Here is a 17,143-nt window from a genome sequence, read left to right on the forward strand (position 1 = left end):
AAGGGGCAGTTGGTAGAGGGAGGGGCCATGGCACAGGGAAGGGGCAGTTGGTAGAGGGAGGGGCCGTGGCACAGGGAAGGGGGCGTTGGGAGAGGGAGGGAGGGAGGAGCATGTCACAGGGAAGGGGCAGTTGGTAGAGGGAGGGGCCATGGCACAGGGAAGGGGCAGTTGGTAGAGGGAGGGGCCGTGGCACAGGGAAGGGGGCGTTGGGAGAGGGAGGGAGGGAGGAGCATGTCACAGGGAAGGGGGAGTTGGTAGAGGGAGGGGCCGTGGCACAGGGAAGGGGCAGTTGGTAGAGGGAGGGGCCGTGGCACAGGGAACGGGGGGTTGGGAGAAGGGGGGAGGAGCATGTCACAGGGAAGGGGCACTTGAGATGACTGGCACAGTGTTGGCAGAGGGGAGACCCCAGATGGGCCAGGGAGGGGGGAGGGGCAGTTGGGAGAGGGAAGGGCTATGGCACCACACAGGGATGGGAGGTAGGGTGACCAGACAGCAAATGTGAAAAATCAGGGCAGGGAGTTTGGGGTAATAGGAGCCTGTATAAGAAAACGACCCCAAAATCGGGACTGTCACTATAAAATCGGGACATCTGGTCACCCTAAGGAGGTGGCGGGATAGCAAGTGTGGGATGAAATATCTCAAGAGCAGATGGGTCCCATTACATAAATATGCAGAGTGATGGTGCTGAGATTGGAGTAAAGGGAGGGGGACAATGTGATGGGGGAGCTGATGGGGCGAGAGACTAATGGAGCGGCAGGAGACAAATTCTTCACACAGCACCATAAGGTCAGCAATGCCTGGTAAGACAGTAGTCCTTGAAGGGAAGGATGCTTGTGGAGAGGAGCTTCTTGTCTCTGCTGGAGCTCATCCCGACCTATGGTTAATGCTAAGTCATTACTGGCTGTGGGTTATCATTTCTGAAGCTGAACCGCAAGGGATGAAACTGAAAACATTTATAGGGTGCTAGAGCCTTTTTAACGGGCATAGCTGGATTTTCCCACTAGAGGGAATCATTCTCTCAAATATACAGAGAACAACACAACACTTGGCAAAACAGGGCCTTTAAGGCTAGCCCTGAAGTGTTTTACAGAGACAGGTGACTGGGTCCTGTTGAATGTACAGCTGCAACACAAAGAGGCTCATCTCTTAAATGATCCTGCGGCTCCAAGTCACTGGCAAGCAGAAGGAAGAGTGAAATCCTTGCTGTTTGTGCAAGTCTTGCCACCAATGAGAAATCAGGCTGTCTCCTTGCTCACCAAAAATTAAGATGTTTATGCTTCAACTTTTATGTGGACAAAGTGAACTCTATGAGTGTGAGGACCTTCTACACGGGGAAAATTCCAGGAACATTCGTTGTTTCCTTGGAGGGTTGGAGGTACGAGTGGGTCAAATTTTGTTGCATAAAACCAGGCTTGAAAAAGTGAAATTTCACTCTGGATCAAATATATTGACAATGCCATATTTGCATAGCTCTGCTCTCAAATTCAACAGTAGAAAATCCATCATTTCAAAATATTCCAAACCCTCCCCCTCCCTTTTTTTTGAGGCTGTTTGTATCCCTGCAGGGGTTGTTTTAGAAAGTTGACCAGTAAGATGAAGGATGTTCTGTATCTCAGAGTAGGGCTAGGGAAAGCCTGTTTTATAGGCACCAGCTGTTGCAAGATCACCTTGCTGTGCTCCACTCCTCTGGATTCTTGGCTACAGCAGCCATGTGAGCTCTGCGGAACACCTTATTCCTTTCAGGCAAGCAGCAGATTAACAGATCCTTGTCAACTGCACTTTCTGCTGCTTAATATCAAAAGGCAAAATAACAATTGTCATGGGAGCACAGCAGCAACTGTGTGGGATTTGCTTCCCTGATTAAAAATCTGTAGAGCGGAGGGATGTCCTGCCACCCTAGACGGCATGTTCCTACTCCGGCTGCTGAGCACACGCCATCTCCTTTATTCTGTCTTTGGCACAATTCAGATGGGAAAGTAAGCGGACATCCCACTTCAGCACAATCCAGATAGGAGAGGGGAAGTTTCAATAATTTAGCACAATGGAGAGTGGGAGAGGAAGAGCCATCTCATTCTAACATGACCAGAAGGCTTATTACAGTAATTTGTAACTCACTAACTGCCTCTTTTTGACTGCAGAGGCATTAATGGGCCATTCTACCTTGGTCCCTTAGAATATGTGCTGTCTACTTGTGCTAAACAATCCACCTTGCATTGGCCGTGACTCTGGGAGTTCTTTTCCCAAACCTGAAGAAGAGCTCTGTGTGGCTCGAAAGCTTGTCTCTCTCACCAACAGAAGTTGGTCTGATAAAAGATATTACCTCACTCACCGTGTGTCCCTAAGATCCTGGGACCAACATGGCTACAACTAGACTGCATACAGAAATGGAGTGGCAGTTTCACAGTAGCATGATACAGATGGCTAGATATGGTCATCCAACTCCATTCCTTGCATCTCTCCTCATGTTCTTCTTCCTTCTATTCCCTTTCTTCTCCTCCCAGCACCTTCATATCTCTTTCATGATGAATTTTCCCTCTCCTCCCATTGTCTTCTTGTCCTTCAGCCCTCTTTTCTGGTCTTTCCCCTCTTCTTTTTTGAGCTAGTAGACAAACCCACCTGTCAGTTGAAATCAGAATCAGAGCCACTTTTGTGACTAGCTGCACCTTTTGGACTAATACTGGATTTGGTTCTGCAAACTGTATCGTAGATGGCCTAATCTAACTGTTCAAGCATCTAGCCCATTTTTTGTCAATATGTAAATAATTACATAGACACAACTCTGCATCCCAGTCTGCTTCCAAAGATAGTTCAGTTAAAAGTACTGGGGCTGATCTTTTGGGCCATCAGTGAATGAGGACTCGACTACATCTATGACCACATCCCCATCTGTGACCCCCCTAAGTCAGGCGTGTTCCTTTGGGACAATTCCGTTCACAAAGCCCAAGATGAAAAGTCTGAGAGCCAGGGATAAAGGCCAAGATCCTGACTCCCATTCCATCTTGATTTGCACTGCTTGGGGCTTACAAAGCTGATGGAAAACCAGGTTAAGTGGCCAATTGGGGATTCCCCCAGTGTAAGGGAATCCAAAGGTCGCATCGATGGTGTAGTTACACCTGGGGATGTTGGTAGGATTGGTCCCTAAATTAGTAATATTACTTTCCATTCAGCGTTACTCACTAGTGAAAAATTATGTCATACTCTTTTGGGCCCATTGCTGTTTCTATCCTTTTTTGTATTATTATTTGTTTGTGCTTGCAATTACTTAATTTGGACATGCAGTAAGTGTGCAAACTAGGAACACAAATGTGCATATAAATTGTTTTAAAATCTAGTTGTTAGCTTTAACACCCCATTGAGATGAATGGAGGCAGTTCACATCTCTCACAGCTGTTTCAGGCTGTCAGCAGCCTTAGGAAGACATCACTCATCCATTTTTCTTCTTCTTATTATTTTATTTTATTTTGTTTATTATTTTATTTATTTGTTTAATGTGTATTGCAATAACCCCAGGAGGCCTCAGTCATAATCTTATGCTGTACACCATGAAAACGCTTTGGGAGTCACTGTCCTTGCTCCAAGGGGTTTACACTTGAGTCACATGTGGAATTGTTTCTTAGCATCTGTAATGGCTAGAAACATCCTTTTACAAAATTTAAAGCCTGCATTTTGCAGCATCTGAATCTGTTCTGAAGACTAGATAAAGATCTCAAACACCTGGAATTTTAACACTACTTCTGGAGGGGGTGGCTTACTACAACATATATATTGTCCAGGGCATGGGAGAAATATACTGCAATATATACCATATACTATGGAGGTTAGTATGTTGCAGTATGTATACTTCGGGGTGGCATGTATGGGTTAGCATACATATACTACATGGTCAAGGGAGAAAATGTAGCAGTACTGCATATAAATAGGCAAGGAAAGTAGCAGCATATTGCAGTATATATGCTATAGATCTTAGCATACATGTTCTATAGGAGTGAGGAAGAACCATACTGCAGAATATATAGGAGATCTTCAATGATCTAAAAATCAAACAAAAAGTGGAAACTAAGTCAAATTACAAAGGATGAATATAAATAAATAACACAAGTATATAGAGACAAAATTAGAAAGGCCAAGGCACAAAATGAAATCAAACTAGCTAGAGACATAAAGGGTAACAAGAAAACACTCTACAAATCCATTAGAAGCAAGAGGAAGACAAAGGACAGGGTAGCCCCATTACTCAATGGTGTGTGTGGAGAAATAACAACAGAAAATGTGGAAATGGCAGAGGTGCTTAATGACAACTTTGTTTCGGTTTTCATCAAGAAAGTTGGTGGTGATTGGACATCTAACATAATGAATGTCAGTGAAAATGAGGTAGGATCAGAGGTTAAATAGGAAAAGAAAAAGTAAAAAATTACTTAGACAAGTTAGATATCTTCAAGTCAAGGTCATGGAAGATGGGAGAGATTCCAGAAGACTGGAAAAGGGCAAATCTAGTGCCCATCTATAAAAGGGAAATAAGGACAACCCCGGGGAATTACAGACCCATCAGCTTAACTTCTGTACCTGGAAAGATAATGGAGCAAATAATTAAAGCAATCAATTTGCAAACATTTAGAAGATAATAAGGTGATAAGTAGCCGTCAGCATGAATTTGTCAAGCACAAATCGTGTCAATCCAACCCAATAGCTTTCTTTAACAGGGTAACAAGCCTTGTGGATGGGGGGAAGTGGAAGACATGGTATATCTTGATTTTAGTAAAGCTTCTTATACTGTCTCACATGACCTTCTCATAAACAAACTAGGGAAATGCAACTTAGATGGAGCTACTATAAGGTGCGTGCAAAACTGATGGGTAAACCATTCCCAGAGAGTAGTTTTCAGTGGTTCCAGCATCCGCAGGGATCGGTTCTTGGTGCGGTTCTGTTCAGTATCTTCATCAATTATTTAGATAATGGTCTAGAGAGTACACTTACAAAGTTTGCGGACAATACCACACTGGGAGGCGTTGCAAGTGCTTTGGAGGATAGGATTAAAATTCAAACTGATCTGGACAAACTGGAGAAATGGTCTGAAGTAAATAGGATGAAATTCATTAAGGACAAATGCAAAGTACTCCATTTAGGAAGGAACAATCAGTTGCACACATACAAAATGGGAAATGACCATCTAGGAAGGAGTACTGCGGAAAGGGATCTGGGGTCATAGTGGACCATAAGCTAAATATGAGTAAACAGCGTAACCCTGTTGCAAAAAAATCGAACATCATTCTGGGTTGTATTAGCAGGAGTATTGTAAGTAAGACGCAAGAAGTAATTCTTCTGCTCTACTCCACACTGATTAGGCCTCAGCTGGAGTGTTGTGTCCAGTTCTGGGCACCACATTTCAGAAAAGATGTGGACAAGCTGGAGAAAGTCCAGAGAAGAGCAACAAAACTGATTAAAAGTCTAGAGAATATGACCTATGAGGGTTTGTTTAGTCTGGAGAAGAGAAGACTGAGAGGGGACATGATGATAGATTTAAAGTACATAGAAAGGGGTTACAAAGAAGAGGGAGAAAAATTGTTCTTCTTAACCTCTGAGGATAAGACAAGAAGCAATGGGCTTAAATTGCAGCAAGGGAGGTTTAGATTGGACATTGTGGAATCTCAATCATTGGAGATTTTTAAGAGCAGGTTAGACAAACACCTGTCAGGAATGGTCTAGACAATACTTAGTCCTGCCACAAGTGCAGGGCACTGGACTAGACGACCTCTTGATGTTCCTTCCAGTCCTATGATTCTATAGCACAGGGGAAAGAGGAGTGTCTCTGCACTCTGTTTTCTATATGCCTTGGGGGATGAGGGAGGGCCCAGCAGTATGTAGTGGGTAATGGATTTGCTAATGTGGGTACTAAAGGATTTTTTTTTACTCTAATGCAGTAGGGGTGTGCTACTGGGTTCCATGGGGAGAAGAAATGCATTTTCATTAGAGATGTAAACTGACCAAATCTGCTTCTTTTGGCACAGTCAGCACACTCCTCAGCTCACAGCCAACAGGACGAAAATAGTTAGCACTATGTATGTACCAGATCAAAGAGAAGGTCCTTCTCCCCTCTAGTCCTCCTAGGAGGGAGGGCAAAGAAAGGCTGAGCTCTGCCAGTGCATGGGACCACTCAGGCTGAATTGAGTGGATCTTGATTCACCTTTTGTCAGGGGTGAAAGTAACTTAAAGTACTTACAGTTATGCCAGAGTCCTGAGTGGGCATGGACTCAACCGGAAGAGGCGGGAGCTTTCAAGGTTTAAAGGCCCTGGGGCTGTGTCTGGGAGCCCCAGGGCCTTTAAATCACCCCAGAGCTACAAGTTACAGAGGCGGCTGGGAGCCCCGGGGCTCAGGGGCGATTTAAAGGGCCAGAGCTTCAGCCACTGCAGAGCTTTGGGTCCTTTAACTCACCACAGAAGCCCTGCTGCTGCTACCCCAGTGTGGCAGGGCTCGGGCTAGGGCTGGGGTAGTGGCAGCAGGGCTCCGGAGGCAATTTAAAGGGCCTGGGGCTCCATCTGCTGGTGGAAGCCCTGGGCCCTTTAAATCCCTGTCAGAACCTGGCTGCCAGGGCTCCAGTAGCCGGGCTCCCGCGGTGATTTAAAGGGCCCGGGGCTCCGTCCGCTGTGGAAAGCCCCGAACCCTTTAAAGTGCCACTGGAGCTCTGGCAGCAGGGCTTGGTTGGTGCTTTAAAGGACCCTGGATTCCCCACTGGGTCCAGAGCTCTGCGACCTTTAAATCCCCGCCCAAGCCTGGCTGCTGGAGCTCCGGCAGTGATTTAAGGGCCTGGGGCTCTCCGCAGCGGCTGGAGCCCTGGGCCCTTTAAATCACCACTGGAGAAGCCAGTCCAGTCTGGCATGGTGTGCCGGCTCTTGCTGGTATGCCATACCGGACCGAACCGGCTTACTTTCACCTCTGCCTTTTGTGCCCAGATAGGAACTCTGAGCTTCGCCCATGTGTGTTGCCATTCACCTATGTGTTCCGTTTCTTTCCCAGTATCTACGTGTTTATATCTGTTCAGCTCTAGATAAGTGATGACTACAACAGTGAATTTGGTGTTATGAGAAAGGATAGTGGTTATTATGTATAAGCAGCTCTGCAAAGATGGGGTAACAGCATAGGCAGGACTATAGCATAGTGACAGAGAAGCCCATAAAATGGGAGTTCAGTATAGAAAACTATCCAAAACTTCGTCTGTTTTAACTGATCCTGATTGGAATGGAAATATCCAGCCCTTCCTGGCTGCTGTCTTCTAGGCTGGAATCTCAGACTGGGTCCTTTCCCACAAGATTTGTCCTTCTTCCCCTCCTGAGTGAACTTGCATCTCCTGAGATGATTAAGGGGCCGGGTGGTATGACTAAAGTCTATAAAGTCATGAATGGTGTGGCGAAAGTGAATAGGGAAGTGTTATTTACCCCTTCACATAGCACAAGAACTAGGGGTCACCCAAAGAAATTAATAGGCAGCAAGTTTAAAACAAACAAACATAAGTATTTCTTCACACAAGGCACAGTGTGGAACTTGTTGCCATGGGATGTTGTGAAGGCCAAAAGTATAACTAGGTTAAAAAAAGAATTAGACAAATTAATGGAGGATAGGTTCATCAATGGCTATTAGCCAAGATGGTCACGGACGCCACACCATGCTCTGGGAGTCCCTAAACCTCGTTTGCCAGAAGCTGTGACTGGATGACAAGTGATGGATCACTCAAAATTGCCCTGGTCTGTTCATTCCCTCTGAAGCATGTGGCACTGGCCACTGTCAGAAGACAGGACACTGGGCTAGATGGACCATTGGTCTGACCAGCCCTGGCATTCTTATGTTCTTATGAGACTGGGCTCTCCCTAGAGATTCTGCTGTCCTGCTTCCTGCTTGCCTCTAGGCTGGCATTTCACTCTGATGAAAGCAGGAAGTGCAGAGGCTCACAACAGATGCTTTAAAATGTTGAACCGAAGCTCCAAATAGCTTTTGGAGTTTGAGTTTTGGGACAATCTATGGAGTCTGTTGTCATTATGTGCAATCCTTTCCTAGTGCTGATTATTAGTTGCGGTGCAATTTTGCCATAATGAGGATGTCCGTGGGAGCTGAGATCTACTTCTGGTATTGTGACACAAAGCTGTGTGTTAATACTTTGATAGGGCTTGTCTGGATTCTTGCCTCTGTGAAGTTTGGGGTTAGTATAATTAAATGAGAGAGTTCAGTCAGTTGAGGTGAGGGATTTGATCTGGGTAGTGAGTTGCAGTGTAATGCTGGGATCATGGGCAGGGAAAGCTGGTAAATGAGTCCTGGGTGGGACTGGGTGCTCTAGTGTCGGAGGTAGAAAAGAGACAGGGTTGTGCACACGAGGAGCAATGTGTTGGGATTTCACCTCCTCCGCCTAACAGGCATTTGTCCTGGCACCTCTGACCTGGGCCTGCAGACAGGGATCAAAAGGATCAGACTTGTCTCTGCTGTAATCTGCTTGTTGTGTGTGTAAGTCTGTAGCTCCCTACTGCTTTTCTGCCTGTCTGTCAAGTACTTCTGACAAGGTTCACCATCCCCCTGAGAAACAAGACAGCACATGCAGAGCAGACTCCATCCCCTCCCAGTTGCTGCCAGACCAGTGCGTATGGCCCTTTAATTAGGCTGGGCTTGGAGCTGCTCAGCTCCCTTACTTCTGGCACTGAGGAGGGAGAGATGTAGTACAGTACTGAGGAAGCCAATGCCAGAGAGAAAGGGAGTCTGCAGCAGTGAGAGAGAGAGAGAGCAGGCTGGGGAGGGAACACATCATTTTCCTCTTGAGAGGAGAAAGAAGAGCCTGAGGGACAGGAAAGACCAGGCTTCTGGTGAGTGTCCCAGGCAAGGGACCATCCAGAACGGGGCTGATTTCATTCCTCCTTCTTATGTGTTTTTAATTCATCTGAAACTGGGCGAGTTGGGACTGCAGACTCTGTAAGTGTCATCCTCCAGGTAAGTGCTTAACACTCAGTCCTGCCAGGCAACTTTGCAGCGCAGAAAATGGGAGGTTTGAACAAGATCTAGTGGTTGGGGGGAAGGATATGAGATCTTCGCTTTCTCAGGCTCCCCACCAACCCTAGGGGAAAATTGTAGCCAGTGACCCCCTAAACGGGACGTGTGTGTGTGTGTGACTTCTGCTTGCTTGTTTTTCATAGCTGACTGGGAGACTCATTGCAGACCGGTAATAAATTTTCTGAATTAGCAAGAAAGCAAATGAACACAATGAAATAACCCTCCAGTCAAGGGTGCAGCATCACAGACTGACATGCCCTTAAGTATTTGACAAATGTAGTTTTAATTATTTATGATAATACGTCATACTATATTAGCAAATATTCCCTGGTCTATACTCTACAAGTCCCCAATATCTCCCCGCCCCCCACACTGCTTTGGCTCATCAAGCTTTGCTGGGAAGTGGGGAGAGTGCGCTCGGGTGTCTTTGTGGCGTTTTTTGGCTGACAGTTACTGGGCTTGGGGATCAATGGCATGAGAATTAGCAGCTTTGATGGTACACTGAAAAGAAAGTTATCTCTGTTTCCTGGCGTTTGGTTATTGTTGTAAAGATTTCTATTTTATCAGTGGCTTCAGGGAAGGCAGGGATTCTCCTGGCCTGTTATACCCACCGCCCATGCAGGGATGGAGACTTTTAGCTTGTCTGGGATCAATCCGCATGAAAAAGATGCTCAAGTGAGTTTCTTCTTGATGTCAAATTCCCCTAAGATTCAGTGGCTTGGACATGAAGGGGCATCATGAGCCAAAGAGACTGAGATATTTCCTTGGTTTCTGTCTGACACTTTGTTAACATGACCCTTTTCCCTGCTCACCTGAGCAATGTGGTTGGGAACAGATGGGGACTCCCATGGCTCCCAGTAGGAGGCCCCATTTTTTAATGTCCAATATGTGTATTAACTTGTGGGTGGCTCTGTCTCAATGGACTCAGGGCTGCATTTCTTATTTCACCTTTTGTGACAGCTTCCCTCTTTGCCAGTCAGAAGTGGGGGCTGCTTCTTTGAGATCTAGTGACTGTTGTCCCAGTGCCGCCCATAAAGGGTCAGGATAATCCCTGCTTAGCCTAATGTCCTTATCACGGAGCAGGGGTCAGCAACCTTTCAGAAGTGGTGGGACGAGTCTTCCTGTATTCACTCTAATTTAAGGTTTTGCGTGCCACTAATACATGTTAACGTTTTTAGAAGGTCGCTTTCTATAAGCCTATAATATGTAACTAAACTAGTGTTGTATGTAAAGTAAATATGTTTTTTAAAATGCTTAAGAAGCTTCATATAAAATTAAATTAAAATGCAGAGCACCCCGGACCGGTAACCAGGACCCAGGCAGTGTGAGTGCCACTGAAAATCAGCTCGCTTTGCCTACCCCTGTCACAGAGTCTCCAGGAAAATTCTCTTCCCCTTTTACCCCACTGTGCCTGTCTCCTCCACCTCGTTCAGCCGTCAGCAAGGTGAGCTAGAATGCATATGCTCACTACTTGTGGGTGCTTTGTAAGTGAGGGCACATGGCAATTTTGTGTGTTCACCCACAGCTATCTGCATATTCACACTTGTCCTTGTTTTATGTGAGGGTTGGTTTGACTCTGCCTTCAATGACCTTATGCTCAGCCCTGGTCTGGTGATTTGGGGATTTCCTGGTGGGAAGCAGGAGAAAGGACTGATTTCCAGGATTCCTAGGGAAGGCAAGTCCTCCCTTATCTTCAGGTGGGTCTGTGAGACCTACAGTGCAGACTATGTTAGACAGAGATACCTAGAGACAAGAACACAAAGGTGAGCACTTTGGTCCGAATCCTCAAAGATGCCTGATTCCCATTGATGCCAATGAAAATTAGTCACTTAAATACCTTTGAGGATCTGGGCCATTGTGCAAACATCTGAAATTGGGCTAGGTGGAAACTGAGTTCGTTAGGGACAAGATAATCCATTGCGCCCATGCTAGACCTGGAGGCCCCCTATTCTGAGCTGTGAAGGAAATTCACTCTCCGCGTGCACCCCAGTATTGGCACACATGCTCAGAACTGTAGGATCCCCTCCGGTGGGTCAGCATAGCTTTTAACCTTCTGGATCTCGAGTAAGCTTCAACACCAATAAAAAGGAGACAGCAAACTGGTAGCAGAAAGTTGATAGGAGGGAACAATCTGGAGTTGTTTCTTCAGGCACAGTTAATGGCAGTGGGTGCAGTGCTGCTGGAGGTTCTGTCGTTTGGCTGATGAGTAAAACCAAAGTCCTAACCACTTGTGTTCCATAAGGATCCCGTGGCTGGTTTTGCATGAATTGGGGTTTGACTGGCTAACTTCCAGCATGGATGATTACTTTCTGTCTCCCCACATTGCCCCTGCAGAGGCAGCTGGACACAACATTCTGTTCATGTCTTGCTCTAAACTACTCTGCATTGCCACTGGACACTGTTAAACAGTGGTTACATTCCACCCCAGGTTTGGGAGTGTTATCACAGCTGAGTTTAGGACTTCCTATATATCCCATAGGTGCGGGAAGTAGGGGCGCTGCTGCATCTCCTGGCTTGAAGTGGTTTCCATCATATACAGCGTTTGCAGTTTGGTTCAGTGGCTGTCAGCACCCTCACTATACAAATTGTTCCAGCACCCTGATGCATCCTACTTTAAAAAAAAAAAAGTGTGTTAAGCTTGCAAAGTGAATCATTCAAAGTCTGGCTACCTGCACCCAACTTTAGCTGTGCTTTTTTGTATGTGTGCCTTATGATCACCTGTAATTATACATACAGCTTTTCTGCAGGATCACTGCCTCACTCAAATAAATTTGTTAGTCTCTAAGGTGCCACAAGTACTCCGGTTCTTTTTGTGGATACAGACTTACATGGCTGCTACTCTGGAACAGTGTGCTAGATGGCTGTTGCTCAGTGAATGAGGCAGCTGTTCACTATTTATTCTTATCCTCTTCATTCCATTTATGGCCTCTAGGCCCATACACTGCTCATCCTCCAACTCCAACAATGAGTTAGGCAGTGGTCCTATGGACCCTGAATTAATTTGTTACATGCTACAAGACTTCAGCAGCGAATGAAGTTTGGGTCCTCTGTACTCCTGCCTCATTTCATGTCCAGCCTGGTCATTAAATGTGGCTAGGTCTGTGGGAAGTAATCATGATCATGTCATTAAAGAGTATGGAACAACTTCTCAGCTGATGTAAATTGACATGCTGCCCTGATTTTCACCAGCTTAAGATCAAACCCTTTTGTTTGAAATTTCCTACTTTTTTACAATGAGCAAAACCTTTCTATTGTGTTGCGTACAGTGTTAGAAAGCTCTATCCTGTATAATATGTGCAATCAGTGAGATAGAAGTCCTGTCTTCATTCTACATGCACCATCACAGACAATATCTCCCCCACACCATGGCCTTAAAATTGATTTCCTGCTTTACTTTCTTACACATGCATGTGAAAGTCCACTGTAATGTTATGACATCACCTTTTCAGTGGAAGTTTCCACTCGGTTTGCCTATGTTCCTGTGTGTAGTGCAAATGAAGCATGGCAGATTATTAGCTTTATCATATTAAAAAAAATTGCATATGCAAAACCATTATAACTTGGGAAAATTAGACAGAACTATACATGCTGAATTTCAATAGAACATGCAAAAGGTTGACAAAATTACAAACTTCTGAAAATGACCCTTCAGACTCTAAGCTCTTGAGCATCCTTAATTATTCCCATCACTCCAGCTAGAATACAGTCAGGCAAGTGCTTTGGGATTCATTAAGGTGAAAGGGAGCAACAGAAATGTCGGGTTATAATTTATTTTAAAAAAATACAGTAGGAATAAACTCTCAGGAATATTGTGAGTCTTAATCAATGTTTAAATGAAAGTTCTGAGATCCGTGGATGAAAGAAGCTAGAGTATCTTATACTTCATTATCATTGCCTGATCTCACAGACACTCTGGGCCAAATTCAGATCTGGTTTAAGTAGATTTAACTCTTATTGTCTTCAGTGGATTTCCACTTCCTTATACTAGGCCTGGATTTGGCCCTTCTCTCAATATCTACTACAGATGCTGCCAACCACTCACCTTCCCTGGCTGTTTCCCAACACACAGCTTATTCCCCTGAATTCTGAATCAGTTGATCCATAGCAGGGATGCTGGCTCTTTCAATTACGATTCTCTTTCCCCTGCCTGCTGAAATAGATATTAACAACAGCTCCCTTAGGTAGAAGTGACAAGCAAGAGTGGAGTAGGAGACAGAAAGAGCTAGCAAGTTATGCTTCCCTCTGTACTGTTTGATAGGCAATCCAGAATAAGAGAAAGGGGCTGGCACCTTGCTCAGGTGCGGGGACCTGACCTGTCTTGCAGGAGATGCTGTGGGGAGAGCAGTAGGAACCCGCAGTCTTTGCAGACACTGCCACAGACCATTTGCTTCCCAATGGTGGAATAAGAGGAGGAGGGGCACAGGGTGAGGATCTGTGGATCTGTTTTTATTCATTACCAACTGGCTCCCTGCAACCTACATAAAACATGAGAGGGCCAGATGGGACTTGTTTACTTTGGTAGAATAAACGTAAAGACTGCAGCCAATACAGCCTCTGTGGTAAGTCCCTGGTAAACAGCTAAATGGAGCTCTGGCCAGCCAGGGGCCTGGCAAATAGCGGGCTCACTGGTTGCGCATTAAGCACACTGTCTTGGGAGCAAGTGGAGCGGCTCTGAGGTGAAATGTGTATGAGCCCCCCGCATATTCCTAGGGTTTGCTTGGTGCCTTCTTTTCCCTTTGCTAATGCTCAAGGGGGCCTAGTGAGGGCATGGTCAGAACAGGTGTACATCAACTTGGCTTCCCAATGCCAGCTGGCATTTTGAGCAGTGGGAGTGTCCCTCTGGCAGTTCCTTATTAGGACGACTGTGCTCTAGAACCCCACCAGAGCTCTAATGCTAACTTGCTGTGATCATCTTCAGAGCAATTTTAATGACACCCAGAACTAAAGCACCACAATAGTGCCAGGACTCAAACTCCCAGCTCCTGAGCCCAGGAGGACCTGTACGTAGGATGACCAGACAGCAAATGTGAAAAATAGGGACAGGGGTAGGGGGTAATAGGAGCCTATACAAGAAAAAGACCCCAAAATCAGGACTGTTCCTATAAAAATCGGGACATCTGGTCACCCTACCTGTACATCAGGGTGAAATCCTGGCTCTGTTCAAGTCAATAGGACTTTTGATATTGACTTGAACAGAGCCAGGATTTCACCCCGGGACTCTAGTGTTAGGAATCACACTCCCAGCTCCTAAATGCAGCAGGGTCCACACCCAGGACTGGATTACTACCAAGATTCACACTCCCCAGTCTCCTAGGATCTGTGCACTAATCTAAGTTGTCTGGTAATTACATTTTATGGGATGTGTAGGTGGATGGATGGTAATGGCAATCTCAGATAATTTATGTTTTCCCGGGTTGTACGTACTTTCTAATGCTCATCTGTAAAGCTCCAGGACATTGTCCCCATCCTTTGTAGCCACTGATCTCTTAACAATGATTGACTTGATCACAGCTCTGTCTCCTCAGACTTGTTTTGGGTTTATCACTCCTCCACTTCAGTGTCTCCATTTTCCAAGTGGCGTAAGGTGCTCCAAACAGATGCATCCTTGACCCATAAATTGTGGGTACATGAAATCTTAAATTACAGTCTGTCTCATAAACCTGTAATTCCTGAGATGAAGGCCACTGGAGTGAGATGAAACCAGATGCTTTGTTTCCATCTGGCCTTGCCCTTTTCTCTTAGCCTATTGCACTCAGAGCAGCTAAATCGATAGCACACGTTAGTGATGCTGGGATGTCTCTATCCATTATGCATCTGGGTGAATCAAGAGTGGGAGTTGAGGTGAGGTATGTAGCAAGCTGAATGGGCACAGGCTAAATACTGCATGTGTCTGGAGAAGAAGGATCCAAGGAATCTCTTTGCAGGGAAGATGGATTTCGGCATATCCAAATGTTTTATGGAAATAGATTGTTTTGATCAGTTTGGGGATCCCTTCATGTACAACTGCGAAGAAGCTCAGCTCTGGCTGGACACTGAGCCAGAACCCTTTTCTTATTCCAGGACTATGCAATCTCTTTCTGTGAAGGGGTGAGGGATATTGGTGGAAAAGGAGCCAAACAGTCCCTTCATGTAAGCAGTGAGGCCTGTCGGTTCAGGCAGTCCTTCCATGTGAATCTTGAGGCACATTGTGGAAATAACATTACATTTCACATCTCATACAGGAAAATCCTTTGGCCAGAGCAATAGTTTTGGAAAAGTCTCTGAGTCGATATGACAGGTTTTAGAATAGCAGCCGTATTAGTCTGTATCCACAAAAAGAACAGGAGTACTTGTGGCACCTTAGAGACTAACAAATTTATTTCAGCATGAGCTTTCGTGGGCTACAGCCCACTTTTTTCGGAACACACAGACAGAAGATATTTATACATACAGAGAACTACACTAATTGAATCTATTTCCCTGTGTTAAGTTCTCCTCACACCTTCTATGGGTCATCTCGATTATCACTTCAAGGTTTTTTTTTCTTTTTTCTCCTGCTAATGATAGCTCATCTCAACTGATTGGACTCTTACAGTTGGTATGCATACTTCCACGTTTTCATGTTCTCTGTATGTATAAATATCTTCTGTCTGTATGTTCCATTCTATGCATCCAAAGAAGTGAGCTATAGCCCACGAAAGCTTATGCTGAAATAAATTTGTTAGTCTCTAAGGTGCCACAAGTACTCCTGTTCTTGAGTTGATATCAGGAACTGGAAGTGGGAATGGGGTGGGAAAGTTTGATGGCCTCGGATGGGCTGGTGTCCTGACCTTTTGGTATCATTCATGGACTTTTCTCAGGGTAAATGACCACAGAGCTTCAGTTCATTTGCAAATTTGACACTATCAGCTCTGGACTCAACAAAGACTGTGAATGGCTTGCCAATTACAGAACCAGTTTCTCCTCCCTTGGTTTTCACACCTCTACTGCTAGAACAGGGCCTCACCCTCCCTGACTGAACTAACCTCGTTATCTCTAGCTTGCTTGCTAGCATATATATACCTGCCCCTGGAAATTTCCACTACCTGCGTCTGACGAAGTGGGTATTCACCCACGAAAGCTCACGCTCCAAAACGTCTGTTAGTCTATAAGGTGCCACAGGATTCTCTGCTGCTTTCACAGATAGAAGGTAAGCATTACTTGGAAGCTGCTGTGGCCAGAAGTGTACTCTGTGTGATCTGCCTGAGGGTATTGCTGAGATCTCAGCTGTGCGAGGGATGCATCCTCCCACAATTCCTTCCCTGTTATGTTGTCTCAGATATAGTGTTGACTTGGTTGTTAATTATTAATCCCCCAACAAACAGAGACTCCAGTCTCTGTTTTGTCCTAGCTACTCTGTGTGTTTTTTCCCTTCACTTGTTTATCAATTACCCTGGTAACCTTTGTGGGCAGCTGACAGGGATGGGAACAGCAGATAAGGCATGTACTTTAAGGCTGAAGCATGGTTTGGTGTCTCCTGATGTCCGGTCCCTAAAGACAGCAGAAGAGAGCATGGAGCATAGTCTGGGATGAATCTTTTGCCTTCAGTGTCTATATAGGCCTCCTATGGTTATGGAGATCTTAGCAGCTAGCACTGGTTTCATTGGAAAGTTCAGGCTGAGTGCTCAGCTGCTGCTGACATGGAAAAATAAATAGAGAGCAAGCACATGGCTATTTGATCCCAACCATGCTTAGAGTCAGTCCTTGTGTTGCTTTTTTTCTCTGTTAAATCCATTCCGAAGGGCCACAGAAACTGGGATTTTTCTCTTAATTTCCATTAAATACAGGGGCTGAGGAAGTCCTCGCCCTGCTTAGCCTGTGGGCTTATTTAATTCTGCTGCTGTTGTGGCCAGTGAGCAGTCCCTGAGTGGCTGCTCAGCCTGGCAGCATGATGCTACCTTCCTCAGGTCCCTACCCAAGGGCTGTTTTTTGAGAACCAGCAGTATGTTTAGCCCCATACAAAACATAAGAAGACTCAGTCTTGCAATGAAGTCTAGATGCAGACAATGCAGAGTTCAGAGACCTCACTCTAGTGAGTGCTGTCGTGAACTTGAGGTGCTGGAGGAATTGTGCAATGCTCATTATTGGAAGACTTGCCCA

The 17,143-nt window shown here is 45.4% G+C and overlaps 1 protein-coding gene across 3 annotated transcripts in view; it reads left to right on the forward strand.

Moving 5' to 3' along the window:
* Positions 1–429: 429 nt before the first annotated feature.
* The window catches only part of VWA5B2 (von Willebrand factor A domain containing 5B2), a 57,752-nt gene continuing 41,038 nt past the window's right edge, over positions 430–17,143 (forward strand). For 2 of the 3 annotated variants that reach the window (XM_032803925.2, XM_075068367.1), the window contains exon 1: positions 430–1,375. The gene's annotated coding sequence lies outside the window, so the exon portion shown is untranslated. The remainder of the gene's footprint in view (positions 1,376–17,143) is intronic. The other variant, XM_075068366.1, reaches the window with a different exon arrangement.

Source organism: Chelonoidis abingdonii, chromosome 8, assembly GCF_003597395.2.
Source record: "Chelonoidis abingdonii isolate Lonesome George chromosome 8, CheloAbing_2.0, whole genome shotgun sequence".
NCBI lineage: Eukaryota > Metazoa > Chordata > Testudines > Testudinidae > Chelonoidis > Chelonoidis abingdonii.